Source organism: Triturus cristatus, chromosome 3_1, assembly GCF_964204655.1.
Source record: "Triturus cristatus chromosome 3_1, aTriCri1.1, whole genome shotgun sequence".
Taxonomy (NCBI): Eukaryota; Metazoa; Chordata; class Amphibia; order Caudata; family Salamandridae; genus Triturus; species Triturus cristatus.
In genome coordinates this window covers 134501550-134525565 of record NC_140583.1, presented here as the reverse complement: position 1 = coordinate 134525565, position 24016 = coordinate 134501550, and positions in this window count along the sequence as shown.

Below are 24016 nucleotides of genomic sequence, written 5' to 3'. Positions count from 1 at the left end.
CCAACATACAAGTAATAATATGACTTTTAAAGGTTTCAAGCAACTGGGTCCATAGAAAACTATGGATTTGTGATTTCTCACATAGTACCTGAATATTAGACAAAATTCACAAGGTCAAACTGCTGCAGACATGACAAGGGTCGAGAAACAAAGCGATGCTTCAGTTCCTGAGACCTTGGGGAGGTGATGCGACAGTTCTGCTGCATGCAGGAGAAGTGATGCATCGTGTCTGGTTTTTAGGAGGAAGTGATGCATCGACTCCAAGTCAATTCTGGTCCGCTGCTGATGCATCAGAAAAACCTGCTGCACATGTACGATGCGTGGAAATTCGGGATGCATCGGAGATCGATGCAGTGGCATCGGGTGGCGCTGCGTTGGTTTCTAATGCCGCAACCCTTGGGATATGTCGGTTCTTGCAGATGCCACAGGTGCTGCTGTGGTTCGGCAGCGATGAGGCGATACGTGGAGATACTTCTCGCACGACGGTGCTGTGCAGGGAAAACAACCGCAGGAGGAGCGATGTGTCGATTACTTCAGTTCTTCTTGTCTTACAGCTCCCCACAGCAGTAACAATCTGCAAAGACCCATAACTGGAACATTCACCTCCCGGCAGGTCAGAACTCTCAGCAGTAGAGTTCAGGGGAGCTGGGGATAAAGTCTTTGTGTCCTCAAGACTTCAGAACAGAAGGCCAGCAAACACAGGCCCTTGGAGATCATCTTCAAGCCAGTTCATAGCTAAGTTGCATTCTTTGTCCTCTCCTTGGCAGAAACAGCAACTTCAGGCCCACCACACACAGTACAAAGCAAAGAGGCAGTACTCCTCATCACAGCTCTTCAGCTTTTCTCCTTGACAGAGGTTCTTCTTGAGTCCAGAAGTAATCTAATGGTCTGGGTTTTTAGATCTAATACTTATACCCCATTTTATCTTTGTTCTCTTTGTGCAAGGGTCTCTGAGCCCAGTTCAAACCAGTTCTGTCCTCACTGGTGCTGTATGACCATAGGGAGTGGAGACAGGCCCTATTCAGGTGCAAATAAATCTCCTCCCACTACTGTAAATTCATCCAGGGTCTATACAGCCCAGTTCTGAGTGATTCAGGAAGGCCCCGGCAGACCTATACCACCCAGTGGTTGTCTACAGGGAATGCACAACCCCCACCCCTGTCACTCCAAAACCGGACAGTCAATACACGAGCAGGCAGAGGCACAAATAATCATTAATCAAGAAAATGTCTACTTTCTAAAAGTGACATTTTCAAACACACAATTTAAAAACCATCTTTACTAAAAGATATGTTATTAAAATCTGAGTACAGAGAGCCTAAACTTTATTTCTCTATCTTTTCCCAATGGGACGTTATAATTGAAAGATGTTACAAAGCATTTCCCATTCTATCCCATGGGGCACATAGCCTCTTAATAGTAAAAAACAAAATTGGCAGTATGTCACTATCAGGACATGGGCCTACCATAGGGGTGCCTTACATGTAAGAAAAGGGAAGGTTAGGGGCTGGCAAGTGGGTACACTTGCCAAGTGGACATGGTAGTTAACAACTGCGCACAGATACTGCAGTGGCAGGTTTGAGATACCTTTTCAGGACTACTCATCTGGGTGGCAGTTGATTTACAGGCCCTGGCACACTCATTGCACTTTACTAGGGAATTACTAGTTAAGCAAATATGCCAATCATGGATAACCAATAAGGTACACAATGTACACAGCAAGCATATGCACTTCAGCACTGATTAGCAGTGGTGAAGTGCCCAGTGGTAAAGTGCCCAGAGTACCAGAGCAAACAAAAAACAGGTCAGGAAAAATTAGGAGTCAGAAGCAAAAAGTTTGGGGATAACCCTGCAAAAAGGGCCAAGTCCAACAATCAGTGACAACACGTATCATGCACACCCACTCACTAACTCACTCACTCATACAGCCACTCACACAACCATTCACTTACCCATACAGCCACTCACAGAGCCATATACTCATCCATACAGCTACTCACACACAGACTTATTCACCTATACAGCCACTCACACACCCACTCACACACCTTAGTCAGTGGCTCCTGTGTTGTTGTCTTGCAAGGCATTAGGGGAGGTGAGATTGCGTGTTGATCGAAGGGGCCTGAATTAGGCAGTGGTCGTGGACAGGTACTCCTTATCCAATATTACTGACATGTTATCTCAGCTGGAAGGTGCTATATTATTTTCTACTGTAGATCTTAGATCCGCATACCATCAGATAAAATTGGAAAACTATTCCCTGGAATTAATAGCTTTCATTGTGCCTTTTTGTAGTATTCAGGCACATCAGGATGCCATTCAGGTTTATCTCAGCAGCTCCTGTTTTTCAGAGAGCTACGGAAGATGTTCTGGGAGGCGTTGAAAGTGGAAGATTTATCAAGATAAAATTTTGTTACGTGGGTCCACACAAGAGGAACATGATTATTGTTAAGGTGAGACAGAGATCTTACTCTTAAAGAGTCCAAGTGTAAGCTTATAGAAAAGATATTGTGTATTAGGCCGCTGTTTGACTGCGAATGGTGTGAGAGTAAATGAGGATTTGGTGAACACGATAAAAAATTAGACAGTCCCAGGGTGTAAAGAAGAATTAGTTACATTTTTAGGAATGCCAATAACAGGTTTGTTCCTCAGTTTGCTTCTCGGGCCGATAACATGAAAAAATTGTCGAAGAAGAGTGTCGTGTTTCAGTAGAGTGTGAGTTGGAGTTTCGGGATATTAAAAGTTCTTTGTCCAATACCCCTTCTTTAAAGAGCTTTGGCACAACAAACTCACAGATGTTAGATCTAGAGGGTTAGGGGGAGTGTCAAAACAAGGTGATGGTGTCAATGAAAGGACAATTAGATTTATATCTCGAAGTGTGAAAGAACCAGAGCTTAGGTATTCAGTTATAAAAAAGGTGGCTCTTTGTATATATTGGCCGATCAGGAAGTTCAAAATGATTTTGCAGGGTACCAGTTTTGTTCTGAAGTCTGATCACAACTGCTCAAAGATGTGTTTGTTAAGAAAGGGTTGGATGTGATTGCCAGGAGAATTTGTACATGGGTGATTTCTCTGCAGAAGTTTTATTTTCATATGGACTATATTCCAGGTGTGGGAAACAATGTAGCAGGCTGTCTTTCTAGATTGGGCTGTTCCACCAAGATGGAAGATGTGTATCTGGATGATGCATGGTAATTGGATGGTTTTATTGTCTGTGAAATCATGTGTGGTATGATTAATGAAAATGAGTGGAAGAGTTATGTGCGTAGTGACAAAAGGCCTAGTTACGACTTTGGAGGTCCTCCAGTGGCGTACCACCACGCCGTCTGCTGGAGGACCACCAAGGCCATAGTGCGTCCGCCCGCCGGATTACAATTGTAATCCATGGCGTGCGGGCGGTGCATTAGCAGTCAAACAGCAGTGGTCTGTTGGACTCAGAGGAGAGCCTAATATGCAGACCGCCTCTGTAAATGTGCCGACTTCATATTCCTACACGGTGTGGCATGCATGCCACACCATGCAGGAACTGGGGGACAAGTACAGTGGGGCACAACTGGTGCCCCCCTGCATGCTCCCCAGGAGCAGTAGGGATCCCTGTAAGGGCTCCCTTAGTTGCCTCTCCACAACCCTTTTCTTGGCGGGCTCACCACCATAAAAGGGGTGGTGGAAAGCCAACTCATAATATGCTCGGCGGTGCTGCAGTGGCACAGCCAGCATATTTTAGCTCCATGTCTCTTGCGCGCCACCCTCGAGAGCCTGGATACAGATACAGCGGTCCTGTGGCAGTCCGACTGCCACACTCGTAATAAAGAGGGCGGGCCCGCAGTGTGGCGGTGGTCGAACCATCACTGTGAACTCGTAATAGGGCCCAAAGACTTGAAAGGGGTGCCCTCTCAACATACAGAAAATGGTGATCATACAACGGCAGTAAGCAAATAAACTGTACTTGATCATGTGAGTAGAAGAAGCAAAAGAGTTATACCACCTCCCAGATTATGTGATCGAAATATAATATGGGACTAAAATATCAAATGTGGTTGGATTGTTCTGACAGGACTATGTTACTTTTGTATTTTATCTTGTATCACAATTATGTTCCATTGTTTAAGGGGGAGTTTTGTGGAATCTTAGTTTAATATGTTGCGATGTATACTAGTGTTCACGGAATGTTATTGTTGGACTGGAGAGTAGACGTTCTAAGAATGTTGGGACTGGGATCCTGAGTGGTGCAGTTGGAGGTCTGTGGAAGTTGCTAGTGGCTGAGACATTTTCAATTAACATGCTTAATAAATCTTGTGTATACTGAAACTGAATCATTTACTTTTTCCCACACCCCAGAAGGTGAATTGCACTAACATAGCCAACAAGGTGATGTGGTCCATCTTACCTCCCTATTTAGGCGTCTGTCCGTAAGTGAAGGCGAGTGCTGCTTCAAAGGCAAGTAACCAGCAGAGACCACGGAAGGCTCTCTGTGCCAGGAAGCAGGCCTTCATCCATCCATTGACAAGTGATATTTCCAATCTAGTGCCTTGAGTAGTCCTCACGTCCATCCTCGAGGTTGGCAAGGAGTCACCCACTTGCTCCTGATCTTTGGCCTCCTAGATTTTTTCAGAGTTGGTGGCAACAATCTCAGGCTGCAGACATTCTCCTTCCACTCCCATGCCTGTTCTCTCAGGGTCTGCAAACCAGGACTTTCAAGGTGGACACACAGTCTCCCTCAAGGGTGACATACTCTGGCGGTGTCATGAGCGAGTCAGCCGGACCCAGGCTCCTGTCTACTGTGACACTGAAGGCAGCACTTCTAGGTCAACAGTAGTGTCATCAGTGATAGGCTTGTGGCCCTCTCCTATTAGATCATGTAACCCTTGACTCCCTTCTCTCCCCATTATGGGTGTCCTCCCCCTCCTACCCAATCCTTTACTCCAAGGCATCTGTGCACTTTGCTTAGGGGCAGTACCCCTAGAAATCTGGGTGTTTTGATGCCCTGGGTAGCCGCACCACCTTCTCTTTTATAGTCTGATAAAGCTCGCTGCCAAGGATGCAGTCTAGGGGTAGGTCAATCACTCAGGGGCTTGTAAAGTACAGCTACTCACCTGTGAGGTTCTCAAGCCGCTGGGGGGGAGGGACTATGTAGGTTGCTGGGGTCATCTGAAGAGCCAGGTCTTGAGGTCCTTCCTGAATTGGAACAGGAACTTCCTTTCAAAGTAATCAAGCAAGCATACATCCATTCTTCTAAAATCACACACATGTCCTCCGAGACCCTATGCAATGACTTGGTAGAGTTTTTTAAAATAAAAGTAAAGGCCATAAATATTTCCCCACCGCCACCTCTGATAAAATAGCCGAGGATAATTTAATTTGCCAAGTGCAGTGGTCCTGGTCTCTTTTGGAGTCAGAACTACTGGCTTCCATATCTAAGGTGAAACCATTAAACCACCTTTCTGGTGTTATCCCTCTATCAGTAAAGATCTCACCAAACAGCACCTCTCCTTTAGATGCAACCTGATCAACTCTTCCCTCAAACGAGGTACTTTCCCAGACTGTCTAAAGGTTCGTCATATATCTCCCTTTAAAAAAAATAAAAGATCATTGGACCCTCAATAACCTAAACAACTTCTGCTCAGTGTACACCCTTTCTTCTTCTGTAAGGTGATGGAAAGCTGCACAGACTCTCAGTTGTCATTGTAACCTCCTAGACAGTCACCAATCCGGCTTCAGATAGGGTTACAGCACCAAGACTGCAGTTCTGCAGATCCTTGATGACTAACTCTGTATCCTTGACATTGTGAACTCACATCTTCTTGTTCTCCTCAATCACTCAGTTGCTTTTGATACAGTCAACCACCATGTATTGATCAGCATCCTGAGGAACCGAACGGGCATTAAAGGTGTATTTGTGAACTGGGTTACCTCCTCTATGAAAAACCACTCGCGAGAAGTGAACTTTTGGGAGCTGTACCTCTAATCGGGTCATCCTGCAACAAAGGGTTCCTCTGGCTTGACCCTTTCATTTTACCCCTATCTTCAGCCGCTATGTGAGACTCTTAGAAACTCTGGGATCCTCTTTCACCTGTTTGCTGACGATACCCAGATCTACCTAAAGGTCCCATCCCCGGACAACATTACCATTCTCCCCAAGACCTTGGCAAGAATTCCAACATGGATGTCAGTTCACCACCTTAAATCTGTGAAAGAGAATTCTATCTCATATCTCCAAAGAAGTCCAACCTACCTGTACAAGAATTGTTCAGAATGTGAAGTCACTTGCGTCCTCCTTGACAATGAGCTCAACCTCTAATTCATGTACAAGTCAAATCGCGACCATGGACAAGAGCGCCCAATTCCAACAAATGCTTCTCTGGCTGATATGTTTTTCTCTTGTTCTGCACTGTATCTCGAATACATTTTCAGAATGATTGTTGTGAACTGTAGTCTTTTAAAGCAGTGATGCACACACTATTTTTCACAACAATAAATAAATGATGCCATATTTGGGTATTGCACCTGAACTTATCACCCATCTCTGAATGAGCTTGCATGTGTGATCCTGGGCATTAACTATATTTCCCTGGGAAAATGTTCCACCCTATGCCGAAAATGTAGGCGTCCAAGGTGATACAATTTACAGTGTGCGCTATACAAAAAAAACACAATAGACGGTAATAAGCCTTCCCCCCCCCCCCACCCAACACAAACACTAACACACTCACACACTCACCTCTTCCACCCCCCTACCCTTTTTTTTAGTTAAACTTCCAGGCCATCAGTAGCCTGTGGGTGGACGGTTAACTCGCCAATGACTCCTGCTTCAAATTGCTTCCATGCCGGGCACGTCATGTTTGCTATTTTCTTAATTAGCGCCATCATCATCAGCTCGCTCTTGCCCAGGTCTGCCTGCCTTCGGCCTCCGGCACGCCATGTTCAGAGGGGCGGAGGCGGGAGGGGGAGCGCGCAGTCCTTATTGATGGCATTGTCTCTTCCAATGAGGACCGGCGCACGTGACCTGCAGTGAGATATCAAAGAGTAGGTCTCACTTCACGAGACTGGCGGCTAAACCTTCAGGCCCGTCTCGCTCCACAGACATCCATACACTCACCAGCGAGCCCCACTCTCGTCATCTGTAAGTTGTCTGGTGACCATGTTTTTGCACACACAAGAAGTTTAAAAAAACTGCATCTTTGATGTGGTTCTGTTTCTGTCAGAGGATGCGGCCTGCACTTGTGGTCTGGGGATACTTTTAATTATGTCTCTGTTATCCAGCAACGCAAAAGCAGTCTGTGGTCCCTGGGTGAGACTCGGGGAAGTTTGATATAGTGCCCCCACCCCCTCCTGAAAGCAGTAGGAGCTGCTTGCTCAAGTAGCCTGGCTGCCACACAGGCTCCTGTGCCCCAACCGGAAGTGTGCAGTTTAACATGACTTCGAGAATAGTGAATACAAAATGGACCTTATTTGGCCCCTGAGTAATCGTTTGACCCGGAAAGGGAGGGGGAGGGGGGCACTGGGGTGCGAGGGGGTGGGGGTTGTTGAACCAAATATCCTTATCCACTAATAACATATTTATGCAGCGCTCTTCTCAAAATGAGCTGTGCCTAGAACCTTAATTAATAGGTGTTATACTTACCCAAACCGGTAGAAGTTATGTTATTGTGCTCAGAAAGATGAAAGGCTGCGTTGTTGTTGCCAGGATTAGAAATGATGGTTGTAGATTTCAGGAGCAGCGTTAACCCACTAAGCTATCTCGCTAGTTTTATCTTCACATTCTCTGCCTTCACTAACTCCCATAACCGCTTTACACGTTGGTTAAAATTAATTTAGAATACTATTTCTCACATAATAGCAATACGTATTTCACAAGCGCTGTGAGATCGCACTAATGGTACAAATGCGCTATGGAAATTCTGATAATATATTGCTTATATATCCTTATGGTTCTGTCTGTGTTCTCCTGACTCCAATATAAGAAAAAAACAATATCTTCCTCCTATCAATGGAAGAACAGATGAATGGATGGATGAGTGAAGGACTGACTGACTGAATGAATGAATAGCCATCATTGTTAATACTAAGCTCTGTTTGTACCATTCGGATCATAGAAATATCGAAATTGTTCACTTGGCATTCATAGCCAATGAAAGACAATTATGAAAAGGAAGCAGTCACTCAACAATAACAGCCCTTTGACAGGGGGTTTCTGTGAGCAGGTATTGTTTAATTTTTAATTTATAGTTTTTTTGAAGCCCTTAATGCTTCCTATGAGTATTTTGAGTATAGGGAGAGGAGTTTGGGTACACCGTGGGGAGGAAGTCTGTATTGAAAGATGAGGAGTCAGATTCGGACGACGCTTCAGGAAAATGATGGGAATTCGCTACACAAATGCTCATTACGTCCTTTGGAGTCAGGCATGATTTAATCCCGCAGTTTCAGTTTGTGAACCAGCCCCTTGGTCTTAAAAAATGTATATATTTGTTCAGTTTTATACAGCGCAAACTCGATCCAAAGGTGTTGGAGAACTTTAAACGAGCATCATTTATCTTACACAAGGTCACATTCATTTTATTAGGCATGGGGAGAGTAAATGATTTACTCAGGATCGCATGATGTTGAGTTCACGGCGAAACTTCAAAACTGGTCCCTCAGTTCCAAAGTCAGCACCTCTGGCCATTACACCACATCTCTTTAGAGGAGAAGCCTGGTTTTCCTCATAGACTCACCACTTCCCATAGCATCCTGCAATGGTCAACATTCGAAGCCTTGTCAACTGCAGACCACAGCCTTGAAGGTAACTGGCATTTTTCCAAACAAGTCACACTCCTTCAGAATGAGCGCTGCCACTATGGCTGCAGGTGCGGGTCTCAGCCAAGAGAAGATAAGAAATATAGGGCAGCGGTTATCTTCTTGCTAGACGTAAGACATCTGCACTGCACTGTTGTAGTTATGTAATTTTGTGCTTTACCTGCTCTGTGTTTCCTCTCTGTTAGTGGTGTTGTCCTCCAAGAGTTTGTGGGTTGTTTGTCACTCCATCATTCAGCCCGTGCCACACTGGTTGAAACAGCTCTGTAGGCCAAAGCTAGAGGCTTTGGGGAATGTCTTCTTCAGATGGCGCTGTGCTGGAGGTTTGAGGTTGTCACAACCGTGTGATATGGTGGAAGGTGCAAAGAGTCGTGAGAGGCAGCCGTCCCCCAATCTCATCATTCATCTCGGTAGTAATGAGCTACAAAAAATGGTTTGGATTGAGTTGCAGGGATGTGTTTCGAAGGTGTTGTCTTGATCCCAAGGTGAGCTTGAGGTGCAGGCACTAAGTCCAGGGGGATCAATGAGTCACTCAAGCACCACAGTCAGGGCCGGCTTTAGGGCAGTGCGACTGGTCGCAGAGTTGTGGAGTGGGGCACAGTGACCTCAGGGGGGGCGCTGTGCTTGGCAATATCTTATGATACGAGGTATGAGAGGGACTTTTGCAGGTGGTAGTGACAGAATCTGAGGAGGCGTTCATGGGACGTGGGGGTGCCAAAAGTGATTGTCGCACCGGGCGCCACCTATGCTAAAGCCGGCCCTGACCACAGTGCTGAGATGGCCAAACTGTATGCAGAGAGGGATCACCTAAGACATATTCCTCATGCATCGGTGAGAGGTGTGCATATATTCTATCAGGATGGGGTGCACTCGTCAGACCCAACGGCGGATTTGTTCATTGACAATATTTGGGCCATTTCAACATCCCTGTTTGCTGGGGAGATCGGCAAAGGATGTTTGAGCTCCAGGTGCCCTTGTGTGGCAGGAGGACAGCAGGCCACAATAACAGCTAAATTTAATGCCAATTGTCCTCTCCACCATTACCCATGGAACAACACTGAGACTGATCGATAGTAATCTCTAATCTGCAAGGACATTCGTACCGGGTTGAGGGTCAAGACTGACAGTTCAGACCGCAGTGTAGTGCAAGGGGCTATAGTTTCTGACCTCACAACACAGGTTTGTCCCTTTGCTACGTGGTGGTTGGGTGCAGTGGGGCCAAGGCAGGTTCCATTTGGGAAAATATTGGGCACCACCATTCGTATATGCAGGTGGTTTCATCTGTGTGTTCTGGGTAGAATGAAAGTGAATGCTAAACATGAGAGCTGTGTAACTCACCAAGCAACCAGAGATTGTTAATGTATGTAAAATGTGCCTAATGTGTTTTAGGAAGTTTGCAACTCTTAGTTAGAAGTGCACCGTGTGTCAAGTTGTATTTTTATTGATTGTATGTCTTTCCTGTTTATTGATTTGACTTTTTTAATTGGTTTCATGCTGTTTTCTTTGCGTTGTGAAATAAACATGACCTGTGTGTACCCAAAAACCTTAAGCAATTTCATTATGTCATTGTTTCAGTTGAGCCGGAGAGGGCAGGATCTAGACTGGGAGCCTCTTGGACCTAGTTTCTTGCTTTGACATCACTGGAACGTACCTGATCCCGCAACATTTAATTGCCGCTTCTAGGAAAATATTTTTACTAATCGCAAATCTATTTAACAGGATTTTTGTTGCTTTTACATTAAAGAACAGTGCAAATACTTTTTCTGCTACTGTAGGAAAGAAGGATCTGCTTCTATGATTACCCCCACTTTTTGCCTGGTGCTAAGCTGTTATTGACTAGTCTGCAAGGGGTCCTGCTAATTAGGATCACAGTCTATCTGCTTTCTCCCTAAATGGTTATGTTCAGTACTTAGGTACATCCCAGATTGGATACTTGGGTACACTTGTCAGTGCCTAGTATATGGTGCTAAGGTACCCAGGGCATAGGTACCCGAGAGGTCCCCCATGTGCTGAAGCATGCATTATGCCACCTATGGGAGACCATTCAAAATGAAACTAGAGGCCTGCCATTGCAGCCTGTGTAATCTGGTGCTAGCACAACTTACTAAAGATATAGGTTTCCTATATCTAGGGTCACTGCACTTAAAACCTATAAGTCACCCCTATAGCAGGCCTTTGAAATCCTGAAGGTAGGGTGCTTAGTTCTAAGTGAGTGGGTGCCCCTGCATGAGCAGGATATCCCTACAGCCTATGGAGTCCATTCTCCTGGGTTGTCAGTGAAGCAGCCATATACCATATAGTTATTATGCGATGATAGGCATCCTGCCACAGGGAGATGTGACCACCTCCCAGACAAAATTTAGTGTATTGGGGCAGGGTGGGTGCGCTTGCCAGCACCACTCAGCCTGCATGAGGGGCACATTTGATGTCCCCATGCATAGTCCAATTCAAACCAGTCCTGGGAGCCATTGGCTCCCGCTCTGGTGCGAAACTGAACTAAGGACATGGGAGTAACCTCCCCTCTGTCCAGACCCTCCCCTGGGAGGGTCCCCTGAATCGTCCCTCCCCTTCCCTTAGGGTACTTAAGGGCTTACCAGTGGGTGGGTCCCTAGATTAGTTGTGGGACAAGATTCAGATCAGACACCATTTCTTCTTCTACCATCTGAGCACTCTGGACTTCGCTGAACTTCATTTGGGCTTGACTTTGTCTCCCTTCCAGTCTGCTGCATCATCTGTGACTATGCACCATACAGGAACCTTCCAAGGCCTGTGGGCATCGAAGACACCTGGAAGAATCTCCCATGGAGTGAAGGAATCCCTCCCCTGCATTCGCAGGCACCGCATCTAAGTCGACCGGTCTGCTGATCCTGAGCTTCTCGAGACTCCGAAATGTTCTGCAACACAGGATGTGGTTTTTCACAGCTACCGAGGCCTGCCCTGCCCTCTCACCAAGTTTAGGCCAGTATCTCTTGTGGGTACTGCAATAACCAAACTCCTTTGCACTGGGTCAACTTGCAGTTGCAAAGGTTTTTTGGTATACTTCGAAGAAGATCTCCGAGCTCCAAGTAGCCCCATCTTCGAGCATCTCCAGAGACCAGAATCTTTAGCCACACCACATCGTGTGCATCATGGCCTGCATCTTTTGGTGAGCTGCTTGAGGTACTCTCACGACTCCAGTGCCTCCGGCCTGCGGGTCAATTTGAGAGTCACATTTACTTCTGTTGGGCTCCCCTGATTGCTCGGACTGCCCTGACTCCCCTGCTTGTGGTGAGCCCCCTGGACCTTGCTGGTCCCGACATTGCACCTTTTTGGTCTTCTGCATGAGTTGCATTTGTCAAGGCTTGTGGGTGCTCCCGCCAGACACTGACCCCTCAGCAATCGACATCTAACGTGGTACAGCTTTTGCACGGCTCCTGGTCTTCCTCATCATCGCCAACATCGCCTGGTCCTCACAGCTGCAGAGTCAAGGTCCTCGTCAACTCTCCTGCAACTCCCGACATCGGTAGGCATTCGTCTTCCAGATCGCCTTGTCACTCCTGAGTGACATAGACTCTGTCCTCTCTGCTTGCAGGTACCTCTCATCTTGAATCCACCTTTGAAAGCCACCCAACACTTTCTCCTTCTTCAGCAGCGCAGCAGCACTTACCTAAAGTTCTCTATTGGGTTTGACGGCGGTTTACGACAGCACTTCACACCTATGCAAATGGCTTCCCTGGTGTAGGTAACATTGTTATTAGGGTATCCACGGGTGGGGTGGCTCTCCAACCTTCTGTCTTCCACGGGGTTTCTTCAGGGTTCACTGAGAAGGGTCCATAATCCTTAAAAATCCAACCGCAACTTACACGTAGGCTTGTATGGAGCACGGGGTCATGTTCACACATTGCACACGCTCTCTGTGGGGTTCCTAGTCACTCACCTTGGGTGGTTCTTTGGGTCCCCAGCACTGCTATGGCCTCTCGACCTTTTCTTGACCCGAGTCGTGGTTCTTACACCACTCTCTTAGTATATGGTTTGGTCCTCTCCGGGAACCCTGTGTATTCTGTGCTATTTACTGTATTTCTATTCAAAGTATTGTGCGCATTGTGTTTATCTCAGGGTAGGGGATATCTAAACGTGTTAGAGAGTATTATATAATAAATACATCTTTTTATAAATACCCAGCCTGGTTCTTTTTCACTTGATCTATACTATAAGATTGCATTCTGGAAAAACACGCTGCTTTACACTCCTTCTGGACTAAGCCTAAAAGCTGCTCTCCACAGCTATCACTTAGAGAGCTTTCTAAGGTTGTCTAAGACCTCTTAAATCACCATAAGGGTTGTCTGGACTAGTGCACTGTGCCCACTTACACTAGTGGACATCATATACCATGCCAGCTTCTCACAGCCACAGAATGATTAAAAAGGGCACAAATTGAGACCAGGAATGCTTTGCCAAATACATGATGTACTACCAGCCAACTGGACCCTTAAGCCTCTGCCTGAGTAAATACAAACATTTAAAAGGAGCATCCTCACGTTCACAAGTTGCAACCCTTCTACTGTTACTGCTGCTCTCTCCGCAAGTTGAAACAGAAATTGTGAACATTAAATCACACAATAAACCTATGAATTCAAACATGAATATAGACTGGTCAGCCCAAAATGGACTACTGAAGTGGGTGGCACACAGTAAATAAGTGCTGCAGGCCCACTAGTAGCATTTAATATACAGGCCCTGGGCATATTTAGTTCATGTTACTATGGAATTAGAGGTAAATTAAATATGCCAAATGGTGATGAGCCAACATTACCATGTTTTAGGGAGGGAGTACATGCATTTTATCACTGGGTAGCAGTGGTAAAGTACTCAGAGTCGTAAGGCCAGAAAAAACACGGTCAGAAAAAGTAGAGGAGGAAGGCAAAAAGTTGGGGGGAAGACCACTCTAAGTTGGCAGGTCTAACACATTCTATTGATAATTGCACTGGAACCTTCAGCAGCAGTTATCAGCTAATGCAAACAGATAAGGGGCATTGACCCAGCTGCTGGCCAAACCAAGATCCTGCTCTACGCAGATGACATTCTTCTTATCTTCAGCCACCCCGATAACTTGATACCACACTTGAAGTCCCTGATCTTGGCATTCTCTACCTTTTCTGGGTATAAAATTAATTGGACCAAAAGCAAAGCGCTCCTAATCACGAAATATCCAATCAGGCGCACCTTGAATGATTACAGCCTTCAAATGGAAAAACTCTGAGCTCAAGTATTTGGGTATGTCAGTCAAACAAGTGTTCGAAAGCAAGGTAAAGGCTAATGTGCAGGCACTGATGGCACAAATGGAAAGTGACTTACACAGATGATCCTCCCTGCAACTTTCCTTATGGTGCAGGATCCAGGTAGTGATATTGCTTATGGCACCAATGTTAAACTATGGGTTTAGCATGAAACCCCTCACAATGCCCAAAACTTTGCTCCACACCTTAAAAAAACACATCAAAAGCTTCATCTGGACCGGCGGAAAACCTAGACTCAGACCGCAAAACTCTACAGGGACCGTAAGGCATGGGGTCTGCGACTACCATACATGCATATGTACTATCTCGCTCACAACATCTCACAGTTGGGGTATTTAATGTCAATTCTGAAGGTGAACGGCCTACAAGGATGACGATAGAAAATTCTAAGGTGCAAGCTCTGCCTGGCCTCGGCACGCTATAGAGTTACAGAGTCCTTGCACCAGTAATGTAGCCCCCTACAGTGATGGCGGTGTAGTTGGGTTGGAGACACACCCACAGACTGGTGGGCATGAATGACAGCTTCCACTAGTAATTATTTTAAGCAACAGTGGTCCCTAGAGAGATTAGGAATAGCAAACCAAGATCAGTGCTATATTGATTGGACTTGTCCAGCCGGACAGAGGTCTAATATTTACTTGTAAGCAATTATAAACAATGGTTACACACAAAAATACACAAAGTGGGACACAAGCCTGTGTCCTACTAAACCAACAGAATACAAAACAACAGAGGGCTCAGGCAAAGTTCACGGTTTGTTACAAAAAGGATTTTCACAATGTCAAAGACAAATCGCTAGGAACACCTTTACATTTATCAAATGAAGAATGTTTGGTGTATAAGGTGTTTTATAGTGTCGGCGGCATTTTGATCCATTGGGGAAATGTGTGGATCATCATCAGGACATTAGTTACATGCCTGTATAGTAGAGCCTTAGTTAACTTGGAACAATTTACATTTTAAGGAGGAAAGAAAAGGGGAGGGGGATACATAAATAAAGAGTTAGGAGGAGTTCCTTCAAGATGAAAAATTCAAACGCATTTACCCTTTTCGGAAAAAGGTTTTCTGCGCACCATGCAAGATTGACTTCGGAAACAACAAGATGGAAATTGCAGAACCACGACATTTGGGCTAATCTGAGATATTCAAAGCGTACCGTGCAATAGTGGCATTGGATTCGACACACTGTGAGTGAGACAGGTAATGGTGACATAGTAGAAACGACAAATCGGCAATGTATAACACAATGACTTTCGGCGCGGTAACATGGCGATCACAGAAGGCTTACGCATTTTAAATTATATAGCATGTCGGGGTGGAGTGCTGGGAGCAGGATAAAAAATAGACATGCGACATGCAGGGCAGCTAAGGCGAACGTGAAGGTTGGTAAAGTTCTGACTTGGGAGTGAAGACGGCAAAGATGTAAGTAAACCGAACATGTGGTTGCTGGGCTGTGCACGCGGTTCCTAAAGTAGAAAGGGAACTCTATGAGCAGAGTGCTCAAGGATTGAAAAGTGTGGAGGTGGGGAACGAATTTACGTCGCTTGCCGGCAGATACGTTAGTAGAGCAACGGAGCGGCAATGGGCTCTCGTAAAAGTCTAAGCGAAAAAGGACAGTGATAAGAGTCCAAGTCGCGATTGAATTAAAAGGTTGAAAGAAGGGAGGCGGGGTGGTGGGACACACCGGTTTGGTAAATGGGGTTCAAATCGACGATGGGATTGGTTGGAGCCATGTTTGTGTACTCCTCTGGCGCGGTGGCCTACAAATAAAGGAGGGCGTAATTACAGGAACGAGAGTGACTACGTCCTCATAGCCAAGTGTGGTTGGGACACGTGCCTTACCTTGGTGAAGTTGCCACAAGCTGTGTAGCTGGGGATCTGTATCTGGCAATGCGGGAGTGACGGCATGTCAGATATAAGGATTAAATGGGCGGAAAGTACAGGATGATTGGAAGCGATCGGTCTGGTGGTGCGCAAGGGCAATGGAACCTGAAAAGAGTCTGTTTAAGACTCGCGGCCATATTGGAGTGGTGGGATGTGAATTAGGTAGTGGGAAGTATGGGGGCCAATTTGAGGGTGTGTAGTTAGCAAGGTAAAAGGTACATCAGTGGTTCTATGGAAGTGACGCAAGTACATTAAACAATAATAACAAACCACGGTACAACCAATATTACATTAAAAAACAGCAACCTAAATGAGAGTAATCCAATCTTCTAGGCGATTCAATCCTGTATTGAGGTTGTCGGTTCTCAGAATCCATTTCAGCTCTTCTTTGTTCAGTAATTTGGAAATATCTCCTCCTCTAAGGGGCAGTTTGACCGCAGCAATAACAGTCCAGCGAACGTCATCTTCAGAGTGTCCAGTCTCCATAAAGTGTTCCACAAGGGGGGCATTAGGTGTCTTGCACCTAATTCTGTTTCAGTGTTGACAAATTCGCATACAGATTTTTTTAGTGGTCTGTCCAATGTATATTTTCTTGCATGGGCAAAATATTACATAGATAACATTGCATGTATTACCATTTGTGAATGATTGAAGTTCAGTCTTAATATTTTCAAACATGAATTCATTGCATTCTATTGTTAAATCGCAGACTATACAATTGCCACATTTTGAGTGACCCTTTAGCGGGTTTTTTTTTTAAGTAAACATTGGACGCACAAGATTTAGGGTGCCAGCATTTAAAACAGACCAATTTTTTATGATGGTCTTACGTACAGCATTGGAAACTGGGGAGAAGGTAGTTACGCTTACCAGACGGTTCAGACATGGCTTAGTTTTTGCTTCTAGTAGGACCTCACGGGGGCAGTACCATGCTCATTTCATAGCATTCCGAACAAGTCTGCGTGGGTATCCTCTACTAGTCAGCTTGGTACATAATGTTTTGGCTTCATGGAAGTAGTCTTCCTTCAAGAAGCAGTTCCTCCGGATAGGGAGTCTCGAAGTGCCCGGGGGTGGTGGCTGTCATATCTAAGTAGAGTATTACGTTCAGTGGGTTTACGAAATAGACTGGTTATACATCTGCCATCTCTATGTTTGATATTTAGGTCAAGGAAAGAGATGGAGGCCTCATCATGTGTCAATGTGAATTTAAACCCACCACAATTATTGTTCAACCAGTGGAGAAATGATTCAAGTGTAACATCAGTGTCCTGCCAAATCATAAAGACATCATCTATATACCGCTTCCATTTGCCAATGCATGTGCTAAAAGGGTTGGTAGGGGACAGAATATGATTGGTCTCGAGTGAATCCATATATAGAATGGCCAAGTTGGGGGCAAAAACAGCCCCCATGGAAGTACCTTTCACTTGTTGGTCGAACTGGTCTTCAAAAAAAAAAAGAATTCTGGTTAGGCAAACCTCTAAGAGTTGCAGTATAAAGTTGGTGGGAACTGTAGGAGGCCGGGGTCTTCTATTGAGGAAGATTTCCATCACAAGTAGGGAGTCTATTTGAGGTATATTTGTATACAGTGACTCCAAGTCCGAAGTGCACAGAATGTCAGAACTGGGATTGAATGGATGTTTTTCAATGAAGTTGATCATTGACATACTGTCACGGATATAGCATTCAGTATGTGGGACAAAATCTTTGATGAAATGGTCGACATATTGTCCTAGTGGCTCCAAGACTGAGCCACAACCAGCAACGATAGAACAGCCAGGGGGATTTCCAAGTCTTTTATGCACCTTAGGTAAGTTGTAGATGACAGGTGTTCGTGGAGATTTAGTATTAAGGAATTGATATTCATGTTTACTAAGAAAACCTTGCTCTAGACCATCATCTGTAATTTGCCGAATTAGGGTCTGTAATTCCTTTGTAGGGTTTGTGGGTAATTTGCAATAATGGTCGGTGTTGGCCAATTGTCGGTTAATTTCTTCTCTGTAGGTGTTAATCTCTTGGAGCACTATTCCTCCACCCTTGTCAGCAGGTTTGATCACAAGGTTGGTATTTTGGCGCAAACTGGTTATGGCTGACTTCTCTTCTTTAGTGATGTTGTAAGGGATGTAATGGTGGGATCCAGCCAAGCGTGCTACCTCTTTGAGAACCAGTTTCTCAAAAGTGATGATCTCGCTGGGGATCATACTAGAGAAGGGGGAGAAAGTAGATGGTGGACGTAGTGGCATGTTGGATGTGATAGTAGGGCATGGATTCTGTAAGAAGTAACTGTGTAATCTTATCTTATGGAAAAAACGTAATAGTTCTGTTTGTAAGTCTAAGAAGCTGGGGTACGTCATGGGGACAAAAGATAGTCCCTTGCTCAACATTGAGACCTCATGGCTAGTTAATTCATGTGTAGAGAGATTAAAAATGGGTATAGTCAGGCTACTATTAGTCTGATTGGTATCCATCGTAGAGGATAGCATTGATAGAACTTCTGGCATGTCTGGCGTTCCCCTCTTCTAATACATAAACAATTCTGACATACAGACTGAAACATGCACTTTGAATACCAGCAGCAGACTTCCCTGGTAAGCAGTAACTTTACTACAGTGACCTAATGAGCAACTAGAGTGCTACCATTCAGAATTTATGGCAAATGTGTGACACATCTGAATGCCTTCTTGATGGAACCAAAGTAAACAAGCATTGAAAATGCAATAGGTCTCGCCCTCGTTTATGTTAAAGCAATTCTGTTTGTAATAAGGTGGCTTTTTAGCTTTGCTTTTATTAGTGTTTTTCAAACTTTCATGTACATACCATGCATATGCGTGCATATATGTATATGTGTGCATGCATTTATATTTGTATTTATATAGATATGCAGATTATCTATATGTTTACATATGTATATGTATATATATACACAAAAATATATATAAATGCATATGCATATATATGCATATATATGTGCAATATGTGTGCGTGTAGAGAGAGGTAGAGAGGTAGAGGTGTAGAGGTAGAGAGGTAGATGTAGAGAGGTAGAGAGCAGTAGAGAGAGAGGTAGTGAGAGGTAGAGAGGTAGAGAGTAGAGGATGAGTAATAGAGAGCAGAGAGTGAGTAGTAGAGAGCAGTAGACAGTAGTAGAGAGCGAGAAGTAGAGAGTGAGTAGTGGAGAGTGAGTAGTAGAGAATAGTAGAGAGTGACTAGTAGAGAGAGAGTAGTAGAGAGTAGTAGAGTGAGTAGTAGAGAGTGAGTAGTAGACAGAAAGTAGTAGAGAGCAGTAGAGAGTGAGTGGTAGAGAGTAGTAGAGACTGAGAAGTAGAGAGAGTAGTAGAGAGTAGTAGAGTAGTAGAGAGTGAGTAGTAGAGAGTAAGTAGTAGTAGAGAGAGTAGTAGAGAGTAGTAGAGTAGTAGAGAGTGAGTAGTAGAGAGTGAGTAGTAGAGAGCAAGTAGTAGAGAGTGAGTAGTGGAGAGTGAGTAGTAGAGAGTAGTAGAGAGTGAGTAGTAGAGAGTGAGTAGTAGAGAGTAGTAGAGAGTGAGTAGTAGAGAGAGAGTAGTAGAGAGCGAGAAGTAGAGAGTGAGTAGTGGAGAGTGAGTAGTAGAGAATAGTAGAGAGTGACTAGTAGAGAGAGAGTAGTAGAGAGTAGTAGAGTGAGTAGTAGAGAGTGAGTAGTAGACAGAAAGTAGTAGAGAGCAGTAGAGAGTGAGTGGTAGAGAGTAGTAGAGACTGAGAAGTAGAGAGAGTAGTAGAGAGTAGTAGAGTAGTAGAGAGTGAGTAGTAGAGAGTAAGTAGTAGTAGAGAGAGTAGTAGAGAGTAGTAGAGTAGTAGAGAGTGAGTAGTAGAGAGTGAGTAGTAGAGAGCAAGTAGTAGAGAGTGAGTAGTGGAGAGTGAGTAGTAGAGAGTAGTAGAGAGTGAGTAGTAGAGAGTGAGTAGTAGAGAGTAGTAGAGAGTGAGTAGTAGAGAGAGAGTAGTAGAGAGAGAGAAGTAGAGAGTAGTAGAGTGAGTAGTAGATAATGAGTAGTAGAGAGAGAGTAGTAGAGAGTAAGTAATAGAGTAGTAGAGTGAGTAGTAGAGAGTAGTAGAGAGTGAGTAGTAGAGAGAGTAGTAGACAGTAGTTGAATAGTAGAGAGTGAGTAGTAGAGAGTGAGTAGTAGAGAGAGTGTAGTAGAGAGAAGTAGAGTAGTAGAGAGTCAGTAGTAGAGAGTGAGTAGTAGAGAGCGAGTAGTAGAGAGTGAGTAGTGGAGAGTGAGTAGTAGAGAGTAGTAGAGAGCGAGTAGTAGAGTGAGTAGTAGAGAGTGAGTAGTAGAGAGTGAGTAGTAGAGAGAGAGTAGTAGAGAGTAAGTAGTAGAGAGTAGTATAGTGAGTATTAGAGAGGGAGTAGGAGAGAGTTGTAGAGAGTGAGTAGTAGAGTACTAGAGAGTGAGTGGTAGAGAGTAGTAGAGAGTAGTCGAGTGAGTAGTAGAGAGTGAGTAGTAGAGAGCAGTAAAGAGAAGTAGAGAGTGAGTTGTAGAGAGTGAATAGTAGAGAGTAGTAGCGAGTGAGTAGCAGAGAGCAGTAGACAGTAGTAGAGAGCGAGAAGTAGAGAGTGAGTAGTGGAGAGTGAGTAGTAGAGAGTAGTAGAGAGTGAGTAGTAGAGAGAGAGTAGTAGAGAGTAGTAGAGTGAGTAGTAGAGAGTGAGTAGTAGAGAGAAAGTAGTAGAGAGTAGTAGAGAGTGAGTGGTAGAGAGCAGTAGAGAGTGAGAAGTAGAGAGAGTAGTAGAGAGTAGTAGAGAGTGAGTAGTAGAGAGTGAGTAGTGGTAGAGAGAGTAGTAGAGTAGTAGAGTAGTAGAGAGGGAGTAGTAGAGAGTGAGTAGTAGAGAGTGAGTAGTAGAGAGTGAGTAGTGGAGAGTGAGTAGTAGAGAGTAGTAGAGAGTGAGTAGTAGAGAGTGAGTAGTAGAGAGTAGTAGAGAGTGAGTAGTAGAGAGAGAGTAGTAGAGAGAGAGAAGTAGAGAGTAGTAGAGTGATTAGTAGATAGTGAGTAGTAGAGAGAGAGTAGTAGAGAGTAAGTAATAGAGTAGTAGAGTGAGTAGTAGAGAGTAGTAGAGAGTGAGCAGTAGAGAGAGTAGTAGACAGTAGTAGAGTAGTAGAGAGTGAGTAGTAGAGAGTGAGTAGTGGAAAGAGAGTAGTAGAGAGAAGTAGAGTAGTAGAGAGTCAGTAGTAGAGAGTGAGTAGTAGAGAGCGAGTAGTAGAGAGTGAGTAGTGGAGAATGAGTAGGAGAGAGTAGTAGAGAGCGAGTAGTAGAGAGTGAGTAGTAGAGAGAGGGTAGTAGAGAGTAAGTAGTAGAGAGTAGTAGAGTGAGTAGTAGAGAGGGAGTAGGAGAGAGTAGTAGAGAGTGAGTAGTAGAGTAGTAGAGAGTGAGTAGTAGAGAGTAGTAGAGAGTGAGTAGTAGAGAGCAGTAAAGAGAAGTAGAGAGTGAGTTGTAGAGAGTGAGTACTAGAGAGTAGTAGCGAGTGAGTATTAGAGAGTAAGAAGGTTAATTTAAAAGGGACACAATGAGGTGTTTAATTTTCCCATAGAAATTAGGATTAGTGCTGAAAAAAATTAAAAATTAGAGCACATTTTGAGTGACTTCTCAAATCCTATTCTATTTCATTAAAAACTTCTGACATGCAGACTGAAACATGCACTTTCAATACCAGCAGCAGACTTCCCTAGGGAGCAGTAGCTTTCCTACAGTGGTCTAATAAGTAACTAGAGTGCTAACATTCCGAATTTATGGCATATGTGTGACACATCTGAATGCCTTCTTGATGGAATCAAAGTAAAAAACCTGAAAGTATTTCCTACTGAGGAGACTGTAGTAAATGAGGAAATTAGGAAACTTCATAATAAATAAGTCTCCCAAGATGGCCACCAGAGACAAAAGAGCCCAAATGTAGCACAAATATCACCCTGATGTAGCCCAAGTATAGCCCAATGACAGAATGTCCCAGAGTGTTCTAAAGAACAACTAGAGCGCTAACAGTCTTACTTATGACAAAAGTATGGCACGCCTGAAGCCATCTTGATTGGAATAAAGTGGTAACACTTAAAACATTTAATTTGCAAAGGAACCAAATGAGGGGGTTCATTTTGCCATAGAAATTATGATTAGTGCTGCAGAAAGAAAAATTAGGGCACATTTTGAGTGACTTCTTAAATCCTCTTCTATTTCATAAAAAAATTAATTCTGACATGCAGACTGAAACATGCATTTGAATACCAACAGCAGACTTCCCTGGTGACAGTAGCTTCACTACAATGATCTAATGAGCAACTAGAGTGCTACCATGCAGAATTTATCGCAAATGTGTGACACATCTGAATGCCTTCTTGATGGAACCAAAGTAAACAAGCACTGAAAATGCAATATGTCTCGCCCTCGTATAAGTTAAAACAATTCTGTTTGTAATAAGGTAGCTTTTTAGCTTTGCTTGTATTAGTGTTTTTCAAACTTTCATGTACATAACATGCATATGTATGCATATATGTATATGTATACATGCATTTATATTTGTATTTATATAGATATGCAGATTACATATATGCTTATATATGTATGTATATATAAATCTATACACATACATATATATAAATGCATATGCATATACATGCATATATATATGTGCATATGTGTGCGTGTAGAGAGAGGTAGAGGAAGGTAGAGAGAGGTAGAGGTGTAGAGGTAGAGAGGTAGAGGTAGAGAGGTAGCAGTAGAGAGGTAGAGAGGTAGAGAGAGGTAGAGAGTGAGTAATATAGAGTAGAGAGTGAGTAGTATAGAGTAGCAGAGAGTAGTAGAGATAGTAGCAGAGAGTGAGTAGTAGATAGTAGTAGAGTGAGTAGTAAAGAGTAGTAGAGAGTGATTATTAGAGAGTGAGTAGTAGAGGGAGTAGTAGAGAGTGAGTAGTAGAGAGTAGTAGAGAGTGAGTAGTAGAGAGAGTAGTAGAGAGTGAGTAGTAGAGAGTGACTAGTAGAGAGTGAGTAGTAGAGAGTAGTAGATAGTGAGTAGCAGAGAGAGAGTATTAGAGAGTAGTAGAGAGTGAGTAGTAGAGTGAGTAGTAGAAAGTAGTAGAGGGAGAGTAGTAGTGAGTGAGTATTAGAGAGTAGTAGAGAGTAGTAGAGAGTGAGTAGTAGAGAGTGACTAGTAGAGAGTGAGTAGTAGAGAGTAGCAGATAGTGAGTAGCAGAGAGAGAGTAGTAGAGAGTAGTAGAGAGTGAGTAGTAGAGTGAGTAGTAGAAAGTAGTAGAGAGAGAGTAGTAGTGAGTGAGTATTAGAGAGTAGTAGAGAGTAAGTAGTAGAGAGTGAGTAGTAGAGTGAGTAGTAGAGTGAGTAGTAGAGAGTAGAAGAGAGTAGTAGAGAGAGAGTAGTAGAGAGTGAGCAGTAGAGAGTAGTTGAGAGTGAGTAGTAGAGAGTGAGTAGTAGAGAGAGAGTAGTAGAGAGTGAGTAGTAGAGAGTAGTAGAGAGTGAGTAGTAGAGAGTAGTATAGAGTGAGTAGTAGAGAGTGAGTAGTAGAGAGAAAGTAGTAGAGAGTAGTAGAGTAGTAGAGAGTGAGTAGTATAGAGTGAGTAGTAGAGAGTAGTAGAGAGTGAGTAGTAGAGAGTAGTAGAGAGTGAGTAGTAGAGTGAGTAGTAGAAAGTGAGTAGTAGAGTGAGTACTAGAGAGTAATATAGAGCGAATAGTAGAGAGCAAGTAGTAGAGTGTGTGTAGTAGAGAGTGAGTAGTAGAGATTAGTAGAGAGTGAGTAGTAGAGAGACTAGTGGAGAGTGAGAAGAAGAGAGAGTAAGAGAGAGTAGTAGAGTACTAGAGAGAGAGTAGCAGAGTGAGTAGTAGAGAGTAGTAGAGTGAGTAGTAGAGAGTGAGAAGTAGAGAGAGTAGTAGAGAGTGAGTAGTAGAGAGTTGTTGGACCCGGCCTCGTGGCGTGGTCCTGACTTCCCGGGGGTTAGGCCCGTTTCCCACCCTAGCCCCCACGAGCTACCCGTTCGGGCCGCACGAGGTCACCTACACCTCGGGGCTCCGCCATTTTGCCGCCTACCACGTGACCCTGCACAC